Below are 24,468 nucleotides of genomic sequence, written 5' to 3'. Positions count from 1 at the left end.
GTCAGATTACCTCCAACCCTCATATTAAAGAACCTGGGTCATGACAGAGGATACCAATGCCCAGACTTAAAAGTATTCAGAAAGAGGTCACAGACTATATGTAAATATTAGACTACTTCATAGAAGAGACATGATCAAATACGAATTTTGCTATGGGTCCTAGAACCAATCCCTTAGACACTGAGAGATGGTTGTATATGAAACAAAATGTTATAGTCTCTCTGTATAAGACAGAAAAACCTAAAATGTGTTGAAAAATACTGCAGAACACCAGAAAAAGGGAAATAATGTTTATGAATGAGAAGATCCTGTATTGTCACAAATGTTCTGCAACAAATACGGCATCTGGAGAAGGACATGGGCCCATAAGGAACCCCATCGGTGCTCAGCTGAGACTTTGGATTAGGGTAAGGATAAGGATTTGCTTAACAAATGGAATTGAGACTCTGTAGCAGAAAAGTGAAATCTCACTGCTACTTCAAAATGTAACTTAAATCAAATAATTTCTGAGAGGAAATATCTGTGTGACAAAAAGAAAGAGAAACCTTAGTAAATCTTAGGATACATGAAATCTTAATTACCATAGAGCAAGAAATATTTTTTAAGCAAATGAGAAAGAGCCCAAAATGTATAGAAAGAGACTAACTAATCCACCTGTAACCAGAAACTTCTGTTTACGAAAATAAAAAAAACTCAGGCATCATCAGTGGCTCACACCTGTAATCTTAGCTACTCAGGAAGCTGAAAGCTGAGGATCACGGTTCAAAGGCAGCCCGGGCAGTAAAATCCATGAGACTCTTATCGCCAATAAACTACTCAAAAAAACCAGAAGTGGAGCAAAAGAAACTCAGAAGCAGGGCCCATCAGAGTTCAAGCCGTAGGACCAGTCCAAAAAGACAAAAAAAAAGGAAAATTATAAAGATGAAACATAGGCAAGAAAGACATAGTATATATTAAGAGAAAAGATCCTTTTTTTTTTTTTTTTTGGCTGATACTGGGTCTTGAACTCAGGGCCTGCGTGCTGTCCTGAGCCTTTGAGCCACAGCACCATTTCCAACTTTTTCTAAGTAGTTTATTAGAGATAAGAGTCTCACAGACTTTTTCTGCATAGGCTGGCTTCAAACCACTATCCTCAGATCTCAGCCTCCCTGAATAGTGAAGATTGCAGGAATGAGCCACTAGCATGCAGTAAGAAAAGATACTTTTAATATTTACAAGTCTTATGACAAGAATTTATAAAGAATTCTAATGAGCCAGTTTGGAAAGATCTGTCCATCCAGAGGGCCACGAGGCTAGGCATTTCATAGAAACGCATACGTGAAGGTCAAAGGAAATATGAAGGCCAATAAACTAATGAAAAGACAGATGACTTCACTGGTAATCAGAAAATTCAAACCCCAGAGGACTTGAAAACATATACAATCTGCCACTCCCCAGGTTTGGCCAGTGATAGGTATTTTCACAGACTTCTGGTGAGAACTTAAAATTGGTGTAAGGACCTTGGGAACAAACCAGGATTGCCAGGTAAAGTGGGAGGCATGCCTCGTCTACATGGGCCATCCATCACTCAGTACCTCTGTTCCTGGCTACGCAAGCTTGAAACACTTTGCTCACCAGGTCTAGAAGATGGACACAATAGCCAGCATCCTAACTGAAGGCACTGGAAACCTCTCAGTGTCTACCCCAGGAAAAATGAAGTATACTGCATTCACAGAAATGGAATGCTCCCTAAGCAGCAAAAACAAACTACAGAGATGTGCATCAATGTGGGTGAATCCCAGAAACATGATGTTGATGTTGAACAAACCACTGAAAAATCCAGTTAGTATAACCTCATTTTTATAAATTTGCAAGACGCATTATTTGTATTTATGTCATTCTAAAGAAAAACATAGAAGATGCTAATATAGCATTCTAAGCAACTTGCTTTCCTAAAGGAAGAAAGGGAATGAAATTCAAGCTTCAAAGTTACTGACAATGTTATTTCTTAGGCCGGGTGGTGAGTAAGTGGGTATTCATTTCATTATTCTTCGGTAAATAATAGATCTATGTTCAAGATTCTCATTTGCCTATAGTGTATAATCAATATTCAAATAGCATCCTAATTTATTACAAAATGATAAGTTTTGGAGATCATTTACTGTGGAAGATGATGTATATCAAACACAAACTTAAGTGTGACAACAGAGATTAAGAATTGTTACACTGATAAATAGACAACTCCCCCAGACTTTTTGGTACAGGGAGTGAATCTTTTCTTGCGATTGCAGGAAGGTGCTCATTTTCCGTCTGGATTGAAATGAGTACCCTCTGGATGGAAAAGCATGGGAGGATGGAATTCTTCATCCCTTCAAGCGGTATGTTCCCACACACTGCTCGAACTCCTCTTACTTACCTTCTACATGCAATCAGCCAGCTTCCAGGAGTTACTGAGAGGAGTTACTTGTGCAACAGAGTTGAGGAAGAAGATTTGTTCATAGAGAAATCAGAACAAAACTGAAATGCAGACCCAGAAATACCCTGCTCAAGCCCCTGTTACTTAAACTAATAAAAACAGCTGTCAGAGATGAAATCCTGACATGACTTAAATTGCTACAAATACTAGTGGTAATTACCAGTTAGTCATTCTCATGACCTTTTGCAGAGAATACATGATGAACACTAACTTAGCTCAGTTTCAGTGGAGGGAGAAGAAAAAAGTAATATGCCAGTTCCAAAACTCTCTGATTTATTGTAAAGAATCTGTTCTTGACCCCACAGGTAAAAAATATGGAAAATAATCAGAAGAGTTAAGCCAATAACTTCTGAGGGCAGAGGGCCTCAGACAGAAGGCTGGCTCTGGACTGACCTTTAGCATCTCTGGATTCTCAGTTGTATAAATCTGGAATTTTACAGCTGCCTTCTCAGTGTGCTGTGATAATTCAATGGTTCTGTGTGATTCAGGTGAGTCTTTGGTACATAGCAAATAATCAATATGATCAATAACAATTATTTTCTAAGACCAAGAAGCCAATCAGGTCCAAAATAAAATTTTTCATGAACATATCATTTTATTTACCGCTAACTATACAATCTTTTCTTTAATGGTACTAGAATTTGAACTCAGAGCCTTGTTATTCTTACCACTGAAGTCATGTCTCCTGCCCACTTTACCTTGGTTATTTTCAAGTAGAGTAGGCACACACCTGGACCTTGCTTGGTATTCCAATTTTAGGCTTCCTGCTGTAGCTGAGATGACCACACCCAGTTTCTTCCACTGATGTAGTCTCATAAAGTTGTTAGTTCTGTTGGTTTATTGGATTGTATGCCCTGGCTGTCTTGGAACTTTGATTTTTCCAGCTGGGATGAAAGCTATATCACTGCACTCAACTGTGTTAAGAGGGGTCTTGAAAACTTTTTTGGGCTGGCTTTCAACCATGATGCTCCTGATCTCAGCCTCCTGAGTAGCTAAGATTACAAGCATGCAGGCTTATGCCCAGCTTCATCTTAAAAGGGATAACAATGATTAGCCTTTATGATAAGTTTGAATTGTGCTCCTAAATTTCTACCTCCCTCTAACCTCCCCAGTCAAGAGAAACATATGCAAATTTATTATTTCAAAGCAATAAAAATAGAGTAATTCAATAGAAAATTGTCACTCTTCTCTCAATCCCTCTGGTCTGGCTTACACAAATAATGGAATTTTCCATTGTGTTTCTAGATACTGTAAATCTCTCACTCATTAGGGGATCTGGCAGCTGGCACTTCTCTTTAGAACTCTCTTTTCATAATTATTTTTCTTTCCAACCTGGCACAGAGCAGACGGGAGTGATTATCATGGCACATCTTTTCCACTCAGATGGGCTCTTAATGATGGCACATGAAGCTAAAACTGGCCTTATGTGCCAAGGCTCATAAAGGGAAGAGTCAGAGCCCCAGAATGGAGAGCCAGTGCCACATGAACTAAAGCACCTGCCTGAGGAAACATCACCCAGGGCAGTTAAATGGTTCCCCCAGAAATCCCATCTTATCTGATTGAGTCAGGTGTTGCTTTCGGAAGTTCCCCCCGACAGAGTCAGATATAACCCTAAAAATGGCATTAGCGGTATCTTTTCCAGGAAGACCTCTTATTTACCCTAAAGACAAAAGCAAACCATTTCCTTAACCCAACAGGCAAAAGTGATTATGTAATAGATTTAGATGTATATGGCAAATCCCTCTGTTGAGTATTTTGTGCTTTATTTTTTTCTCTTCTGTATTAAAAGAAGCACAAGGCTTATTTGTTCATGGTACTATTTTGATTTCAGCAGAGCTTTCTTTTTAAGAAGCTCCACACATTATCATAAATACTTAATGGCTTTGCAAACCATTTTTATTCACTACAAGCCAGCAGAAGAACCAACGGAAGCTCCAAGAGTAAATAGAACAAAGTCATAATTCCCAGTTCTCTCGTTTTCTTCACTGCCTTTGCAGTGAGGATGAGCTCGTGGGTAAGACACAGAATGGCAGAATCATCCAATAATCAAGCAAATTAAACATTACCAATTCTTTCATAGCTCTAAAAACATACTGAAGTAATCAGAGTGGGAAAAATATACGTTATGTGGGATCTGCTTTCACTCGTTCACTACTGGGTGTTTTCCATTTTTAATTATGCATGAGTTGTGGACACAGTGCATAACAGTCCCAAAAAACTAATCCAGCCGTACAATTCAGCTCAAGTCTGCTTTCCCCAAGAGCTCTGGTTTATTACACCCTGAGATCATATTGAAACTTTGGAGCATGGCATAGGATGTACAACCTTCTATCTGAATGGATGCTGGCCAATGCCCAGCCCATATGGCAGCCAGTCCTGGCTGAGTTCCAGCTCACAGGGTGCCTGAGCAGGCCCAGAAAAGAAAGAAGTATGTCATCATTTGTGTCTAACCCCCTTTCTCCATTGATTAATAAATTTCTGGAAGTCTTGCAGAAAGCTTATTATAAGATAGGCAAAGAATCATTACCATTGGCTAGATAAAAAGAACAATTTAAAATTTTTCTCTAACTCTACAGAGTAATGGTTGCTCTTCTCATTTCTCTGACTCCTCTAATATCTCCTCTGTTTGGAAACCAAGCAGGCCTACACAGTTTGATGTAACTGTTGTTGTTGTCAGTCCTGGGGCTTGAACTCTTGACCTGGGCTCTGTCCCTGAGTTTCTTTTGCTCAATGCTACCACTCTACCAGTTGAGTCACAGAGCCACTCCTGGTTTTTTCTGAGTAGTTTATTGGAGATAAATGTCTATTGCACTTTCCTGCCCGGGTTGCTTCGAACCACAATCCTCATATCTCAGCCCCCTAAGTAGTTAGGATAGTTAGGATTACAGCTCCCAGCCCTACACACATTTTAGCAGGTTACAGTTCCCCTGACAAAAACTTGATCGTACAGAAATAGTAATAATAATAATAATAATAATGAAACCTTCTTGATGAATGAGGACATACACATAAATGTTTCCCAAACAAAACTCACCAATTATACAGCCCAAGAGTCAATGGCTGAGCCAACTCAGTTTCAGGGCTTTAGGATTTAAACCCAATATCCATTGTTTTGCTTTTAGATTTATTTTTGTGCCATTTTCATCCATTCAAGATTTTAAAAACTAAAAGAAATAATCCATGACCCTCAGAATTCACAGAATCTCTTAAATATCCATTAAACATCTTGTAGCCACAGGGTGTGGTGTTTCCTACAAGTTTCAGGGCCAAGGGCTGTCTTGGGATTTTTAGCCATCCTGATTCTCATCCCTGCAACTGACTTCACAAGGTTCAACAAACTTTGCTGATGCTCCCTGGGTGGCCACGCGTTCTTTGGTTCCTTTGTATTCAGAGAATCAAGCTTTCAGAACCCTTTCTCTTGCTTTTAAACCTAATCAATACTCCCCAGTGGGTTCTATCATGGAAGAAAACCTAAGAACTAAAAATTGACAGGTAACCAAAGTTAGGTTACCATCCTAAACAACCAACAGTTACTTGGGGGAGGAGGAGGGGTGAAGCATGATTGAATTTACGCAGAGCCTCTGGGAAATACAGCGGCCAATGAACTCCCTCCAAGGGCTTCACAGACAGAGAGGAAACTAATTCTTAGCACAAACTACAAGACTGCTGCTATGAGCATCCAAAAAGCCCCATAAAGTCAATTGCCTTTGTTAGGTTGGTATGTAAATCTCAAGGCACAAGCACACATTTAAGTAAAGTGTGTGTCACTTCTGTCATTCTGTCTCCTGTCAGCTAATTTCCAGTCTTCATCCCAAAGTCACAGAACCTCAAGTGGGCAGAAGGAAGTTTCCCTCCCAGCAGGTTCTGGAGACAGAAGGTAAACGTGAAATCCAAGTTGAAAGTCTGAATATGGCTGGTCAAGCTGGTGGGATGGCGGGGCCAAGGCCTCGCAAATCCCAGCTCTGTCAGGGAAGCCTGCCCAGGGCACGGAAGTGCTGGACCTCAGGGGCCAGTACTTGGGGACTGGGCATCCAGGGCAAGGATTGGACTCAGTGAGGCCCCAGCTCTCTTTCTTGACATCTAGAAATAAGGGTGCAACCTGTATGAGTGAGCCACAAAGCACAAGAACAAGATAGGTTTGACATTCTAGCTAAGACATGTATGAGTATTCAAACAGCCAGCAAGAAAACTGAAAGACAGTAACCAGATCTGGACTCTTAAAAAAGCAAGCTGGGGGGCTGGGAATGTGGCTTAGCGGCAGAGTGCTTGCATAACATGCATGAAGCCCTGGGTTCGATTCCTTAGCACCACATAAACAGAAAAAGCCAGAAGTAGCACTGTGGCTCAAATGGTAGTGTTAGCCTTGAGCAAAAGGAAGCCAGGGACAATACTCAGGCCTTGAGTTCAAGCCCCAGGACTAGCAAAAAACAAAAGAATAAAAAAGAAAACCGGATGCTAGTGGCTCACACCTGTAACCCTATCTACTCAAGAGGCTGAGAGATGAGAATCGTGGTTCGAAGCCAGCACAGGCAGGAAAGTCCATGAGACTCTTAAAGCTGGACGTGGTGCTGTGGCTCAAGTGGTACAGCCACGAGCCTTGAGCACAAAGAGGCTCAGGGATGTGTCCAGGCCCTGAGTTCAATCCCAGACTGGGAAAAAAAAAAAAAAAAGCCACAAATCCAAAAAGAGAAATGGTAGGAGAAAGAAGAACCAACATTTTTTTTTTTTAATTCCCAAGGCCAGGATGAAAAGGGGAAAGAAGCTACTATTTGGAGATACGGTCGTCTGTGCAAATATTTCTATCTAGCTGGCTGGATTCTGGACTCTGCTCCACACAATCTGCTCTTCCTCTTTCAAAAGATGGTGTCATTCTACACACAATCTGAGCATCATTCCTGATAGCACCTCTGTTCATCCTGAGCACTTAGATGCCTTTTAACCCAACAGATCCAACCTCCTCTGCTCATCCCAACCGACCTTCATCATTTCCCTCCTCAGCCTTCATTTCCAACATGGCTGCACTGTGGCTCTCTTCCACTCCCTTGCCCTCCTCTCCATGCCCAACTCCATCCCCCAGAGAGTATACAATACCTTTCCCTGCTTGGAATCACTCAATGGATTTCCAACTCTCCCAGAACCTCTAGCAAGACCTCATCTTACATCCCATTGCCCTTCTTCACTTTTGAGCTAAGCCTCTCCTTCAGACGTCACATTCTAGCCTGGACAAGGGTAGTAGTGCATGTCTGTAATTCTAGCACTCACCAGGCAGAGATAGCAAAATTCTTTTTTTTTTTTTTTAAAGGTCAGGCTCTAGCCTACTTCATGTCTATCTCTTCTGCTAGAATAAAGTCCAACTGCTAATCTGAAGTGTAGCTCTTTCCAGAGAGCTCTCTCTTGCTTCACAATCCCACTTCTCAGACACTGGTTCTTGCCACTGACAGAACTGATAACCTTACTGTGACACTTATTAGTGGCCTTGTGCACATCACACCCTCCTCCTTTCTAGGCAGACTGCAAACTCCAGGACATTCGGGAATGTGATGGTTTTATTTCCCACTGGTGCCCACTACCCAGGTCACACCCAGCACTAGGAGAGACAATCAAGTAGTTTATAATGGCACTGAGCAAAAGTGCTTGCATCGCCCCAGTCCCTGATGACTGGGGGACCACAGGACCCAGCAGTTTGCCTGACACAGTCTTTCACTGCACCTGTTGTCCTGGTATAATGATGGATAATGCCTCATTTTTTTCTTCTGGGCTCTGTGACAAAGCAGTGTGTCTCTCCTGAAACAAATTCCTCAATAATGAAACAAGATCATGATTACAAAATGGCAACTTTTCAGTGTTGTTGCTATTGTGGGTTTTTCCAGTGCACACTACACATGAGGCTACACTCACAGTCCAGCTCCTGACAGTCCCCGTTGCCCGCCCTTCCTTCCTTCCTTCCTTCCTTCCTTCCTTCCTTCCTTCCTTCCTTCCTTCCTTCCTTCCTTTCTTCCTTCTTTCCTTCCTTCCTTCCTTCCCTCCCTCCCTCCCTTCTTTCTTTTTTTTCTTTCCTTCTTTTTGTGCATGTCCTCGGCCTTGAACTCAGATACTGGGTGCTGTCCCTGAATTTTTGTGCTTGAGGTTAGGCTCTACCACTTTGGGCCACAGCTCCATTTCTGGCTTTTTGGTAGTTAACTGGAGATAGGAGTTTCATGGGCTTTCCTGCCAGGGCTGGCTTTAAATGATCTCCAGATCCTCCTGAGTAGCCAGAATCGCTAGCACCCAGATAGATTCTGGCTACATACATGATCTATGTAGCTGATTTTTTAAATATCATATACCTTATAGGCCATTACACAACAACATTTTGACCTCTGAGAAGTTGCAATGGAGAGGAGTATACTTTGGACTTCTGTGGCTAGAGAAACCAATGTAGTCCTGGCTGCTCACCAGTATCAAGCTATTGCTTGGAACTAAATGGCAACTAGAAAAACCATCTATGGCATCTCCACCCCTCAGCCATCAGCAAAGTGTGCCCAGAATGCCATATTCACCAAGGACCCGGTGCCACACTACCAACATCTATCTTCTCCTGTTCAAAGCCATTCTGAATTCCAACACAAGCTTTAGGGAAGGACTCCTGCACACAGAAAAATAACCCGACACATCTTAGAAGTGTAATTTACATTTGTTCAAGCAGGAATGCCTCAAATAGCATCCTGGTCACGAAACCTTGGGCCATTGCAATACCGCATGGCTTATGTTTTGGTGTTTTTCTTTTCCTTTTCTTTTTTTTTTTTTTAAGCAAAGTCCACTTTTTTTTTTTAAAACTTTAATTCAAGGAAAGAAATTACAATGCAGCCTCCTCAAAGCTCCATTTTTCCACAGCAGCAAATTAGAGAGAATTAATTTGTGGTCACAATTGTGCTCTGTCATCTGCACCTTGTCTCTTTTAATTTGGACAACCCGAACCCCACAATTCCATTCGCTTTTACTTTTCTACATAGTAGAATTTTAGCCATCACACTGGGTTTCAAAGAATCCAAAATAAAACCAGCCCACATTAAGCAAAACAGCCACATCAAACCTTTCCTTTTATGGATGGAGAAAATAACTTTCAAAGTTCAGAAGGAGGACTTTTTTTTTTAATTTTGTGAACATCACATAGTCCTGGCAATGTTTTAAAAGGTGCACTTTTAAAAGCATTAAGATTGGTTTTTTCTCTATTGTCACTGATATTTGCATTTATATTTTTTGTAACAGATCACCGAGGTCAGTTGCTGGAAGCCTACATGCTCTAATACCCTGCTTAAACACTTCAGCTATTCCAGAGTCTCTAAGACATGAACTGTCAAGTTGGAACTCCAACCTTCCATCTTGTTGCCATTGGAACCCAAATGACCCCTGGAGCTCAGGCTGCCAAGGACAGAGTGGTGTTCTCCTTATCCCACTATCCAGCCTTGTAATTAGCCATCTGGCTAGCCTACATCTGCGAGAAACAGGCTGGTGAGATGGGAACCACCAGCAGCTCACTCCTGTAATCCTAGCTACTCAGGAGGCTGAAATCTGAGGATCATGATTCAGAACCCAAAAAGGCAGAAAAGTCTATGAGACTCCTATCTCCAGTTAACTAACAACAAGCCAGAAGTAGTAGAACATGAGCCTTGTGGGGGAGGAAGGAGGTTAAGGGACAGTGGCCAGGCCCTGAGTTCCAGCCCTAATCAAGTCCTGGCCCCCCACCCTTCCCCAACCCCACACACAAGGCCATGGATACCTCCAACTAAATACTTCCACTTGTGTCTCTGAGGGTGTGGCCAGCTGAAAGCTCAAGTGGCCCTGCAGTTCCTTCTGGCACGTGCCACCCTCATTATGAAGATCCACTATTAGAACTTAGTCTGGGCAGAAAACAACCAACTTCCAATATCACATTGCCCTCCTTCAGGCTATTCCTATCTCTCAGAATTCAGAGTGGACTCCTGGCTCTTCTTCTCCACTCTCTCAAGGATCAAAGAGTCTGTATCTGTCACCCAGGCTCTCTTTCAGCAAAGCATTTGCCTGCCACTGTTGGTACCAGAAGATGGCTGTGGGGTGCGTAGGCTATCCCCACAGAAAGCTATAACAATGCCTCAGACATCAAAATGTTGGCTTTTGAAAAATGCAGAAAGTAACAGGAGCTCAGAGCCAGTGTCTCCACCACAAAACTGCACTTCACAGCTGTCCCCGAGCCCCAATAACCAAGCTGGGATGGCGGCTTGCCACATACAATGTTTGCTCACAACAGCTGTCAGCATTGTGCCACCTGAGAGCAAAGCTATCCACATCTCAGCAAGACTGTGTGCCCTGGGCAAGGGGGCTGCCAGACAGAGCTGAGAGCAGCCGAAGCCTTTCCATCCCACAGCGAACAGGATGGAGAGGGTATACACCCGAGAGCCTTGTCTCTCTTCTTTAACAGTACTGGGGTTTAAATTCAGGGCCTCTTACTTGAAAGGTAAGCACTCTATCACTTGACCCTACTTCTCAACTAGGATCTCTAATTTATGCCCAGGACGCCTTGACTGTGATTCTCCTATTTATACTTCCCACAGAGCTGGGATAATAGGCATATGCCATGAGGTTCAGATTTTTCATAATTGGGATGGGGTCTCATGAACTTATTGCCCTGGGTGACCTCAAACTTCAATCTTCCTGATCTCTAGCTTCAGAGTAGCTAGGATGGCAGGCATGACTCACCACACCCAGCGATAAGCTCATCTCTTATTACAGCATACTTTTTATTGTCCTGACTCCTTGGCACATGCCACCCTTATGATAGAGATCCACTATTAGAACTTAAGAATTAGTCCATCTGGACATATACCAACCAACTTCGAACATCTCATTATCTGCCCCCACCAGATTCCCTTGGGCCATCCCCAACTCTTGGAATTCAGAGCGGATTCCCAGATCTTCCTCATGGTCTCAAGGATCAAAGCCTTCCATCTCAATCACCCAGGCTGTACAAAGCCCAGAGATGGAAGAAAGTGAAGGTCACAGGTCCCTCAGGAGACCTCAGGACCTATAGGTAAGAGTGCATTACAGGTGATCCTATTTCTAACCATTTTTCTCTGTTCCTTGGAATTGGACCTCATCTGAGTCCCCAAATCATTCAGAGATGGAGAAGGCATCAATAACTAGGGCCTCCATGCATGCATGGCTCACTGCTCTGTTTCCTTGGCAAAGGGAAACCGGATCTCTGTTCTAGAACAGCAGTGGCTATAGTTATAAAAGTATGTCTGTAAAAGGTTTGTCGTGGATCACAGAGAATAGAACTAAATATAAACTTACACTGACTCTTTATATTTGGACGAGTGCAAGCTAATCCATGTATGCAATTTTTTCTACAAGTCTTTAGAAGAATCCAGGGTTATCATACCAGACAACACCCATGGCCCTTGTCACAGAGAGAAGAGACATGGCCCCTCTCACCCTTTTTCCAACTTCAGGGATCTCTTCAGAAACAGGCACCAGCCCTCAAGCCTCAGGAAACAAATGGCCTTTATGCAAAAGCCACATGGGAACCCAGGTTCCAGAGCCCAGGGGCCTGAAGGAGGACATATGGCCACCTGAGCAAATGGAGCTGGAATCCCTCCCCAGGGACAGAGGAGGGTATGAGCTGTCAGAGGGTACCTCTCTTCCAGAGCACTGGGAAAAGAGAACAGTAATCTCACACACACACACACACACACACACACACACACACACACACTCACTCACATGCCACCACCACCACCACCATCACCACCAGCAGCAGCTACCTAGCTGGATTCTGTAGAACTACTTCCGGTCACAGCAGGAAGACAGGGTTCTCCAAAAAGAAATACACCTACTTTCTATAACATAAGGAAGTTAAAAATCTCTAGAGAAAGCAAAATATTCTAAGACAATAAGCTTTAAAAATATATTTCTTCCATGGCTCTTGGATTGTAAATATATATATTATATATATATATACACCAAATCTCTTTCTAATCAAAGTTCCTTCATAAGCTGGGGGGCCGGCGGGTAGCAAGGAGGATCTCTCAAGCAGCCAAATGAAGTGCTTTGTTGTTTGTCTCTAAGAATTAACCCTAAAGTCAACCCAGAAAGAGCCAATGCAAGATAACAAGCCTGCAAAGATACTCAAGACTCCATGGGCCTGCTCAGTCAGCAGAACTTAGGAGCAGTCTGCAATCTGGTGGGAACTATTAGCACACATAAAGAGAGAACATTTCAGTGTGAAGCAGAGGTGACCAGGAGAGACAGCTCCACCACCAGCTCCATCCAAGGAAGGATGAGTGAGGGCCCATCCACTCCCTTAATTGACACCTGAGCATCTCACAGCAGAGTTCAAGGCCTTGTGAACAGGATGAATGAAGGCCTCTGGCTGCCCTACCTGGATGTCTCTCAACTGTCTCCTTATATGACCTAGCACCTGTTCTTGAGACTCCCAAGTTCACCAACTCGAAGCCCCTTGAACTTTGCCAATGGAGAGGAAATGTGCTAAAGAGAGCCACTTCCCTGACTGCACATCTTACCAGGAATCAAGCTGCAATCTGTCATCTCTTTCCCCAGTCCCTAAACAAATTTGCTAACTGCTCTGTCCCTGGAAGGTACCTGTGCCATCTTGATGCTCTGCTCTGAGCCTGCCTGCATGTGAAACCACCTACTGAGGGTACTGAGACTCTCGATTTCACTCCTCCTTACCCTCAGTGCACCCCAAGGCCTACCAAAACACCAGGCCACAAGCAGAGACAAAGGACAACTTACCTAGTGTAGGACTGGTCCCTGGAGAAAGGCCAAGCTGGTCCTCTGGCTTTTCTTCCTTAAATTTCTTTCTTTTATTACTTGAGAATAATCTAAAATTCACAAAAAGGGAAAGAAAAGATGAAAACTACAGCACAATGAGCACTCTTTCTTTCAGGTCATGTAAAAAACTTGCCACCTCGTTCCCACCCCACCACACACTAATGTATTCAAGTGCATTTTTTCCATGTTGCAAGTCAGAGAATAGACAGTGAGCACATGCTCCATTTGCACCTCAATTCCATCATACTTCACCAAAAAGACCACTGTCATGCTTTCCCACCCAGCTCCTACTCCCACAGCCTGAATTTGTCAACATAGCTTTTTGGTACAATGCTTCTCAATGAGATAAAGGGTGGGAAGGAAAGGACACAGGGAACATGCTTTATGGACAAAACAAAGGCAAGGCACATCACTTGTTCGTGTAAGAAAGGTTCCTTTTATTCATTCATTCACATCACAGACATTTATGGAGCCACTCCCTCTTAGGCACTGGTACACAGAGGGCAAGGGCCCCTGCAAAGGGAGTCTGATTTCTTACAGAACATCAATGCCTAAACCACTGTCGGCCAGCAATGAGAAGGGACACTCCAGCTTGAGAGGGAAGCGCTCCAACAGCAAAGGGCTAAACCCAGGGCACATTCAAGAACTAGAAAGTACAGAGAAATAGAAACCTAAGGCAAATGTGAGCAGAGCCTGGAGGAGGAAGAGACAGAGCTGGAAGTCAGTGCCCAGAGCAGCCTATATCTTATTGTAGAACCCACAGGAACCACCAAGGGGTGGAAAGCCACGTGGGCAGACCACACAGGCATTTGTAACAACTGGAAGAATGCTGCGAGGGGGAGAACGGGGACAGAAAGAAAGCTAGGCGCCCAAGGATGTACGCAAGGAGACAACTGCAGTGATTGCCAAACCTGAGGCTGACTGGAGAGAAGGGAGGAACAGATTCCATAACACAGAACCAATGGGGCCAAGCTGAGGGCCCAGAGGACTCCCAGATGAAGTGCAGAGGGGAAGGGGGAACCATGATGAGAATAGGTGTTGATCCTTTAGAACATCTGGACAGTTGGGACACAGTGGCTCACACCTGAAATACCAGCTACCTGAGAGGTGAGATCCAGAGGATCATATTCTGAGGTAAGCCCAAGCAATTATTTCACAAGACCTCACTTCAACCAATAAAAGATGGGCATGGTGGTATGTACTTTTCATACCAGCTACTTGGGAAGCAGAACTAGGAAGACTGTGGTCCAGGTCAGCCTACACATCAATGTGAGACCATACATACACAACACACACAACACACACACACACACACACACACACACACACACACACACACACATTTTAAAGCAAAAAACGACTGGGGGTATAACTCAAGTGTAAGAGCTAGCTAGCAAGCATGAGGCCCTGAGTTCAAACTTCAGTATACACACACACACACACACACACACACACACACACACACAAGAAATAAACTTTCCAGACATAAAAGCAATTTCGCAATCTCTTTTTTGCCCCAGTAGCATTTCCTTAGACACAAATAAATGTCTCAAGTCATTATCAACCTGATAACATGGCTATGGAAATGGGGCCAAGGCCAAAGATGGAGGTTCAGCCAAGACACAGGGGGCAGGAGGGGGGAGAAGGGGTCTTTACAAAAATTGGCATCTTGTCTAGCCAGCCATGAGTCTATTTTCCTGAAGAAAGGAAGATTTTAATCACAATTATCATTTTACTTGGGCAGGTCCCATTCCCTTTAGACACATGTTTATCACTGCAGGAGAAATTAGGGGAGGAAGAAATGCGGCTTTATTCAATGTCATTCTATGCTGGCCACAGCCCTGTCCTGCTCACATGTGGGCCACAGCCCTGCCACCCCAAGCCGTAGCTTAGAGCCTAGAAAAAAACAAAACAAAACAAAAGGCATTCCCATAGATGGAGGCCAAGGCAGGCCAGGATTCACATGATTAAGGAATGCTCAATAGGTGTGATCTAACAGGAACTTTTCAATGCATGATCTACAAAGGATGTCATTACACAGGACATAACAGACTGTACCTCTACACTGGGTCCTCGGCTAGCCTTAACTAAAGCAGGTCTGCACTTATGAGGCCCTCCATTACCTCGGGGAAGCTTCCTTCCAAACGCCCTATCCCAGCAGTGCTACGGACTCGACAATCTAGCAGTCCCAGGAGCAGAGCTTGCATGTCCTTCAAGTATCCTGCATGAGCCAGCAAGCCCAGTGCTGGCCCCAACACCTGCCATGGTTGTACTGCCTATCCCCCATCCTGCCTCCTGGCTGGACAGAGATTTTCAGTCCCCAGCTGAGTAGCTGTGTTCCCATCAGGAACTGCCTTAATCCGAGATGATTTTACAGGTTCTGAGTCCTCCGTGATCAGACCTGCCTTCATATCCTCCCCCTGCCAGGCTTGCCCAAGACGGACAAGGAGGGCTGCCTTCTTCAGTTCCCTCTACAAACCTCTTGAGGAAAAGGAGAGGAGAGGAGCAGTTCTCTCCAAGGATTGGGGTGAGAGGGTAGGAGATTTTCTTGTCTATCAATCAAAGAAGTGTGTAAAGAATTCCAGTCAGTGAACTCGTGCTGAAGAAACCAACCATATTCATTGTGCCAGGACTGGAACTCTTGAGTAGGGTGCCATGTGCAGAGAGACACACTGGCCCTGACTCAGACTCTTCCTCCACTTGTGCCCAATGCAGGCTCAGAAAGAGATCAGGCCTCCCCAGGCTTCCCAGCTCCCAGGTTCCACTCCCTTGGATGGAACCAACTGTGAAGCCAAAATACTTGTTGGGGGAAAAAAATGCACCTATCCTGAACATGTATAGACATTATTTTTCTTGCCATTATTCCCTTAATAATAAAGTTCAACAAGTATTTGCATAGCATTTACATCTCATTTAGATTATCCCAGAGGATGTGCATTGGGGATATGCAAATCACATGCAAATTCTTGCTATTTCAATAAGACCCTTGAGCACCTTGAGGATTCTGCTACCCAAGGGGTCTCTTGGAAGCCATACCCAGACACCAGGGAACAACTGTGCAAGCCTATCAGCAACCCTGTGCATTCATGAGAATGGAGCTGGAGGGATCTCTTCATCCTGTTCTCTGGCAAACAAAGAGTTGCCACCCTCCTGGGTAAGGCATGGCATTGTGCCAGTTGGAACAGGATCAGACTGAGTCTGTGCAAGTGGGAATTTTACAAATTCACTATGTGGCCAGAACCCCTGTCACCTGAACTTACCTGCATCCCCAACCACCTCCTCTCCCCATCCTGTGCTGAGGAAAGTTTATTATACCTGAAGAAGGAGGCACTCTGCAACCCTCCATCCTCACTTAGCCTTGGGAGGAGGGGGAATAATGTACCCTCTCCATTCCCCTTGCCCCCTGGGGTCTTCACCAGGAATCACCCACTGCAGATCAGCAAGTTGTGGAACTCACAAGGTTCCCAAAGCGGCTGATTTCCTTCCCCTTGCATTTATGTGACAAATGCCAATTCATCCAGAGAGCCAGAGGTATTGATTTAGTGACAGCTGTGCAAGGTCTGGGAATTTGGCTCCAGTGTTGATATTTTCCAGTCCCTAATATGGCACAAGTTTAGTATGGCACTAACTAGGAGAATGATGATGGTGGGGGGAGAGGGGGTCAGTGGGAGTTCACTAGTTAGTCTACATTGCTCTTATTTCCGAAGCCCCTTGTCTGGTGCTCTACATGGTTGTTCAATGTAAACACTGCATCAAGGAATCTGGAGAGTCAGCCCATATCACCAGATGCTGCACAAACCAGGAAGCCACTAGATTGAGTTCTAAAAAAAGGTTGGAGGGTAAAGTCACCATCGCCCAGCAGCAGATTCTTCCTTAGGACACACAGCTGCATTTTTCCCCCTGTTCAAGACTAGAACTGGAACACCCCATCTGATGCTTTATGCTCATTGGTGGGTGCCCTACCACCTTTCAACCCACTGGAGCTAGGGTTTGTTGTATCTTCCTTGACACAGGAATGGTTGTGCTAAGGGTGGGAGGACATGATACCTGGTGTATCAAGAGACTCTACAATAAAAATAATCAGCAAAAACCAGGGCTGAAAACATGGTTTAACAGTAAGAGCACCTGCCTAGACATCTTAAGGCCCTAAGTTCAAACCCCAGGACCACCAAAAACTTTTTTCCTTATAATGGAGCTATTGCTTAACTGTGAAAAACAGCATTTTTTTCTTTCTTTCTTTCTTTATTTCACAGATTTTCTGAAGAAAGCAGGAAGAAGTCTTCCCTGGCAGTGTAGGCTCTGAAATTTGCTGAGCAAGCATTCCCTGGAGAGGATTTGCTGTCACCAACTCAATGAAGCATTGGTAATGGAGCCACCAGCTGGGTCACTGAAATGGATTTGAGACAGCAAAATTCTCAGTGATGAGATATTATCTAAATTCCTCTTTCCTAAGAGTAGGGCATAGATGGCTTTAATACTTCTCCACCAAAAACAGCTACAAAATAAATAAGACACCTCTCTTGGTGCATACTGCTCCCTGTGCATGTAACAGTCTCCCCTCCCAGCCTCAGCCCTACTGGCCGGGGCCTCGGCCTCATCCTACCCCTGTCTCTGGCTGTCACATCCCCCATGCATTACTGAGGCAAGAACAGCAAGTTCATCCTTTGAAAATACTTCTCAATTCCCCCAGATGGGTTATTCAGTTCTTCCTCTCTGCCCCAGACTGCCTGGTACCCCTCGCCTCCCTGGTGACTGCAGTATCTGTTTGCAGGGACTCAGGAGGACAGGGCCTCTCTGTCACAGTCTGCAGCACAGACGAGGCCATCCACAGATGTCTGCTCAATAGACGAACCACAGAAGAAACGAGCCCACAACTGGACTCTGTGTGTCGCAGCTTTCAAATGCCTGTGGGAGAAGTCTTTTTCCAGCAAGAAGCATTTCTCAACTTGATAAAAAAAAAAAAAAAAAAAAAAAAAAAACCTTAACGGGCATCCTATACAACATGTAGCACAGAAACACGCCCACCAAGTTCAACTGAGGGGAAAGCTTCCTTATCTGCGGTGACTCTTGCAAAAGACTTAGAATCACTAAAGATTAAACAAAATTAAACAAAGAGGCTCACAGGTTGCTTGGATTTACACAAATATCTAGAATAAAATAGAACACCAAGCCAGGCACCAGAGGCTCACATCCTTAATTCCAGCTACTCAGGAGACTGAGATCTGAGGATCGAAGTTCAAAGCCAGCCAGGTGGGAAAGTCCATAAGAATATTATCTCCAATTAACTACAATTTAAAAAAAAAGCTGGAAGTAGAGTTGTGGCTCAAGTGGTAGCATGCTAGCCTTGAGCAAAAGAAGCTCAGGGATAGCAACCAGACCCTGAGTTCAAGCCCCCGGAATGGCACACAAAAAATAAAAAAGAAATACAGGATCACAATGCTACCCTATATACAATGTGTTCTTTTACTTTATATCTTTGGCAAGCACCAAGGAACCAAACTTGCCTGTGTATCAGGGACACTAGATTCATGTGGGACAGGCCTCCTGGGACTCAGTGTCATGCTCCTTAACTCGAATTAGGGAGTCAGGAAGATACAGCTATTGGTATTGTAGTTAAAACACAAGACTGGCTGAATCATAGCTCAATAATGTCTTGCAATATCAGAAGCTCTACGAAGGACAAACAAGTGTCCCGCAGGCCTCCCGGGACAGCGCACATGCTGCTCCATCCTAGAACATCATGACCCAGATGGTCCAACAGCTGGCCTCTGGGAGGCTGCACTCACCAGGGCTGAGCCCCAGAGCATCAGTCAAAATGTGCTAGGGAACCTATCCTTATAAGGACAAAGCCAATACTTCCTGCTCCTTATCAGTTGTTCCCAGTCCACTGCAGCTACAGGCAGAAGCAGGAAACACAGCTCAAGCTGCGGAGATGAGATACCTTTTGGCTTTAGAAGTATTTGCAGGCTGTGATGAGGACCCTGACTGCTACTTATTGCATTAGAGACTGTTCCATCATTTTTGCAGACTTCTGACAGCCCTCCCTGAGATCTAGACATCTGACAGCCCTCCCTGAGATCTAGATCCTGTGTCAAACACAATTGAGCTTACAAATATGGCAAAAAATCATGTTCTTGGGGTGAAAAACACTGATGGCCACAGGGAAATCTGTGCTGTCCAAGTGGTCATTGTTTTCTCTCCTTGTAATTTTCCACCTTCAAAGCATGTACCAAACACTTCTACTTGATGAGATGCTGAACTCGGTAGGCTAGAATGATGAAGGGCAGAAGGAGGTTAAAAGTAACCTCCTTAGGAAAGAGAAGAAAAAGTCATAAGGATATAAGGAAACCTTCTCAGTCCTGTTTTTTTGCATCTTTAAAAGGTTTTGTTGATTGTATGGTCTCAAAGGTCCTTCCAATATGAAAACATGACTCACTAGTCATCAACAAAATGGAAGCTATAACACAATAAAATGCCAGGTTCACCCTTCACATGAGCAAAGTCCAAAGAATTCAAGAATATCATGCATCAACAAAAATATGAAAAGTAGGGGCTGGGGATATGGCCTAGTGGCAAGAGTGCTTGCCACGTATACATGAGGCCCTGGGTTCGATTCCCCAGCACCACATAAACAGAAAATGGCCAGAAGTGGCGCTGTGGCTCAAGTGGCAGAGTGCTAGCCTTGAGCAAGAAGAAGCCAGGGACAGTGCTCAGGCTGAGTCCAAGCCCCAGGACTGGCCAAAAAACAAAACAAAAATATGAAAAGTAAGCCAGCCAGGTGCTGGTAACTCATGCCTGTAATCCCAGCTATTCACAAGGCTGATCTGAGAGTAGCATGGTTTCCCAGACAGCCTACGTAGGAAAGTTCATGAGATTTTCATGTCCAATTAACCAGCAAAAAGCCAGAAGTGGAAGTGTGGCTCACGTGATAGACCACAAACCTTGAGCAAAAAAAAGCAAAGTGAAAGTTTAAGGCCTCAAGTGCAAGCCCTAGTAGTGTCAGCACACACACACACACACACACACACACACACACACAATGCTAAATGAAGTGTAAATTAGCATCGCCTGTGTGGAGAACAATTCATCAATTCACTTACTATAATACAGTTGAACAAATTCAACAGGGCCTTTATTCAAACTCCAACATAACCCCATAGGGCTAAATACATAAAGATATTCACTAGAGAATGCTTCTTTCAGTGGAATCAAAAACAACTTCCACGTCTAGCAGTGAATAAATGAAATACAATGCAGTCCAGTGGTCTAACAGGTTAGTCTTCTTTGAATTACTACAACAAATACTTGAGATAAATCAGCTTATACAGAAGAAAGGTGTTATTTTAGTTTTGTTTGGGAGGTTCTAGTTCAGGGTCAGTTTGCCCTTTGCTTTCAGATCTCTGGCGCGGTGATACCATCATAGTGGAAGTGTACATGTAATAGCCAAAGAATAAAATAGCAAGGGGTCCACTCCAAGGGCACACCTGCCCAGTGACCTAACTTTCTCCCATCAGGCTCTACCTCCTAAAGGTTCCACCTTCTCTCTCCTAATGCCTCTGACTTGTGACTAGGTCTTTCACACATGGGCCTTTAGAAGACATTCCAGATCCAAGCTTCTAGTATCCAATACACAGCAGTTACAGGGATAAATTATACTTATATAGCTCCTAGTTACATTTTTGGAAAGAATGGACAAGCTAAGATGTTGATCAATATATAGATAGTTCCTGAGAATCATAAAAGAAATTATACAGTCTCTGTGGACATGTGCATGAATGGACTATTATACATACATATATATATATATATACATTAAATATGTCTATGTATACATATGTTAGCATTTCCCAAACAGAAATGATTTCTCCTCCCTTGGGACACATTTTTCTCTGTCACAACTCAGCCATGGGGTGTTAATGGAGACCAGTGGGTACTGGCCAGGCATACAAACCAGAGTTACCTGTCCTTATCCTAAAATCTGATAGTTCATCTTACTTGTCAACTAAATTGGGTTGAGAAGACCCTCCCTGCCAGGAGATTGAAATGTACTTTGGGGTATGTCTATAAGGGCATTTCCAGAGATAACTGACATATGTGGACAACAAATGAGAAGATCCACCCTAGACTTGGGTGCCACCACCAAATAGGGTAAAGGCCTGGGTGGAACTGACTTGGAAGAGGAAGGAAGCCAGTAAGTATGGGATGCTGTCTGCCCTGGGCTGCTCTGGGGGCAGTGGCAGTGCTCTACCACACCCTTGTCACATGATGTCTTGTTACAGGCCTAAAAGCAATGGAGCTGGCTGCTGTGTGCCAAAATAAGTCTTTCTGCCCTCAAGTCAATTTCTTAGAGCAGTAAAAGATTGACTAATTTACTCACCAAGGAGGAATGACCTGGCCTAAAGTGCTTATAAAACCCTAACACCGATGCTGAGAAACCCCTCTACAGGAGACTTCCAGAATCAAGTTAAGGTTATATTTTAATTATTTAACTGAGCTCTGGAAGCTACATGCCACTGGAATAGCCACTGGATGGTATACGAGTGTGCTATCCTCAAAATACAACAAGCCAGGTTTCTTGGAGCCTCTCAAAACAAGCATGACATGTTGACCACCTCTATCTCCTTTGAGGTGCTGAGAGATCAAAATATTCCCAGTACCCTTGTCATCTCACGATCACAAATTTCTATCAGTTGTCTAATAGTCTAAGAAGATCTTCACGTACTCTATGGCCCCTTTCCTGCTCCAACTTCTTTCTGTCTCTCCCCATCCTTCATCTAAGTGTAAAGAGTCATTTAATTTGCCGGTTAGTGACTGCAAACTGCTATTCTTCCTGACAAATTATTCTGTGTTGGTAAAAACTGAATCATGTTTTTAATGAACTAAAGTAGGTCATTGCTGTAAGGAATTTGCTAACAAACCTCGTATGTTGGAAGCTTTCTCTCACATGATCACTTCAGCCCTAATCAATCTGGTGCAGTAACACAAGTTGACTGTAAAGCCACACAGATTAAAATTTCTTTATGCTTTATTTCCAAGAAGTTTTATGGTCCTCACTCTACAGAATGCTGGTGTTTGTTCTAGCCAACTTGAGACTAGACCTATCTGGTCAAAGGTCTCAAAGGAGAAAGGTCAATAAATCAATAATTCTCAGACACAACTGCTGCAGAAACAGAATGGGGTCAGAACTCTGGAGATGGCTTCTTAAAAACAAATGTTAGTTACCAGAGATTAAGGGGAGGCAGGAAATCGGGTGGCAGAACCAGTTGTATCGATTGCAGATGCAATTATGAGAATCCACACATGCAATAAAACATCATTAAAGTAAAAACACTGGTGGTGCATGACTGTAGTCCTAGCAACTCAGGAGGCTGAGATCTGACCATTGTGTTTCAAAGCCAATAAGGGAAGGAAAGGCATGAGACTCTTCAATTTACCACCAAAAAACCAAAAGTAGAGTACTAAACTTGAGCAAAAAGAGCTCAGGGACAGCACTCAGGCCTTGAGCTCAAGCCACATTACTGACAAAAGAAAAAAAAATGTATCAGTCTATTCCTAGTAAAGCTCTCTTTGGTGAAGTATACTGATGACCCATTCAACACTGCTGGCTGCAGCAGATTCCAAGACCTATCTACCCCTCCTTTCCCAACATTAAAGAATTAGCTGTCCTGCGACAAGGTAAAATAAAACTGCTCCAAAAGCACTAGGAAGGCCAGCACATAGAGGCCCAATCCCATCCTTCCCAGGTCATACACGAGATGTACTTAAGGAAGTTAAGGCAACCTGAGTATGTTAGCACGCTCTAAAACCTGAGGAAGCACAGACGACCACAAACTCAACCTACACTGCTACTTCTCCAAAGCATGTCAGGCATTCTGCTACAGGTGGAAAGTGGTAGGGAGAAAAAATGTGAGTGGAAGAAATTATACCAGGCCAATATTTGCACACTTCTGTGTAATGGTGGCTCACACCTGTAATCTTAGCCTCTCAGGAGGCTGAGATCTGAGGATCAAACCAGGATATGGTTTGAAGCCAGCCAGGGGCAGAAAAGTCCCTATGAGACTCTTATTTCCAATTAACCACCAGAAAACTGGAGGTGGTGCTGTGGCTCAAAGTGATAGAGCGCTAGCCTTAAGCAAAATGGCTCAGGGACAGTGCCCAGGCCACGTTCAAGTCTCACAACCAACCAAAAAAAATTTTTTTGCACAGCAATGTTCATTGTGACAATGTTCACAATCACCAAGAGATAGAAACAACCTAAGTGTTTATCACTATGTGATTGCTTAAACAAACTGACGTGTACACATAATAAGAAAGAAATCCCCACATTTGATACAATGTAAGTGATTTATGAGAGTATGAAAAGCTAGTCACAAGAGACAAGTAGTGTGTGATGACACTCAATAAAGATGTCTAAAAACTCTTGGAAACAGAAAGAAGACTGCTAGTGGCCAGGGTCTGGGCAGCAAGAGTTGTTCAATGGGAAGTTTCAGTCAGGTAGAAGGAAATAAATTCTTCAAGTCTGTTGTACAACAGAATGGAGAAACTATACAACCCATGGGGGGGGTGGGGGGACTGAGAAGGGGAGAAGGAGGAAGAAAAATGAGGGAGGAGGTAACAACTTTGATTTAAAAAAAATGTACTCACTGACTAACATATGAAACTGTAACCCCTCTGTACATCACTATGAAAATAAATTTCTTTTAACTATGGAGATGGGCAATACTATCAAATGATATACTTTATAAAATGTCCAACATGATATATTTTATGTTGCTTTTTTTCTGGTGTCGTGGTTTGAATTCATGACCTCAGGCTCACTCAGCATGCCTACAAACGCTGCTCTTGGCTGGTTATTTTGGTTATCTTGGCTGGTTATTGAGATCAAGTCTCACAGACATTTTTACCTGGTCTGGCTTTGAACTGCATTCCTCTGTATTTCAGCCTCCTAAGCAGGCATGAGCCACTGGCACCCAGATATGCTTTGCTTTTAAACACAATAAAGAATTTCAAGCTGGATGCTGGTGGCTCACACTTGTAATCCTAGCTACTCAGGAGGGTGAGAGCTGAGGATCACAGTTCAAAGCCAGCCAGGGCGGCAAAGTCTATGAGACTTTTATGTCCAATTAAATCACAGGAAAAAGCCAGAAGTGGCACTGTAACTCAAGTGGTAGAGTGCTAGCCTTGAGCAAAAGAAGCTCAGGGAC

The 24,468-nt window shown here is 43.6% G+C and overlaps 1 protein-coding gene across 2 annotated transcripts in view; it reads right to left on the bottom strand.

The window, feature by feature from the left end:
* The window catches only part of Elmo1 (engulfment and cell motility 1), a 438,867-nt gene that overhangs the window by 374,187 nt on the left and 40,212 nt on the right, over positions 1–24,468 (bottom strand). For both annotated transcript variants that reach the window (XM_048339446.1, XM_048339445.1), the window contains exon 2: positions 13,244–13,314. The gene's annotated coding sequence lies outside the window, so the exon portion shown is untranslated. The remainder of the gene's footprint in view (positions 1–13,243; positions 13,315–24,468) is intronic.

The sequence above is a fragment of the Perognathus longimembris genome, chromosome 2, assembly GCF_023159225.1.
Source record: "Perognathus longimembris pacificus isolate PPM17 chromosome 2, ASM2315922v1, whole genome shotgun sequence".
Lineage (NCBI taxonomy): Eukaryota > Metazoa > Chordata > Mammalia > Rodentia > Heteromyidae > Perognathus > Perognathus longimembris.
Note: the sequence above shows the minus strand (reverse complement) of the source record. Positions and strands in the feature narration are given on the sequence as shown.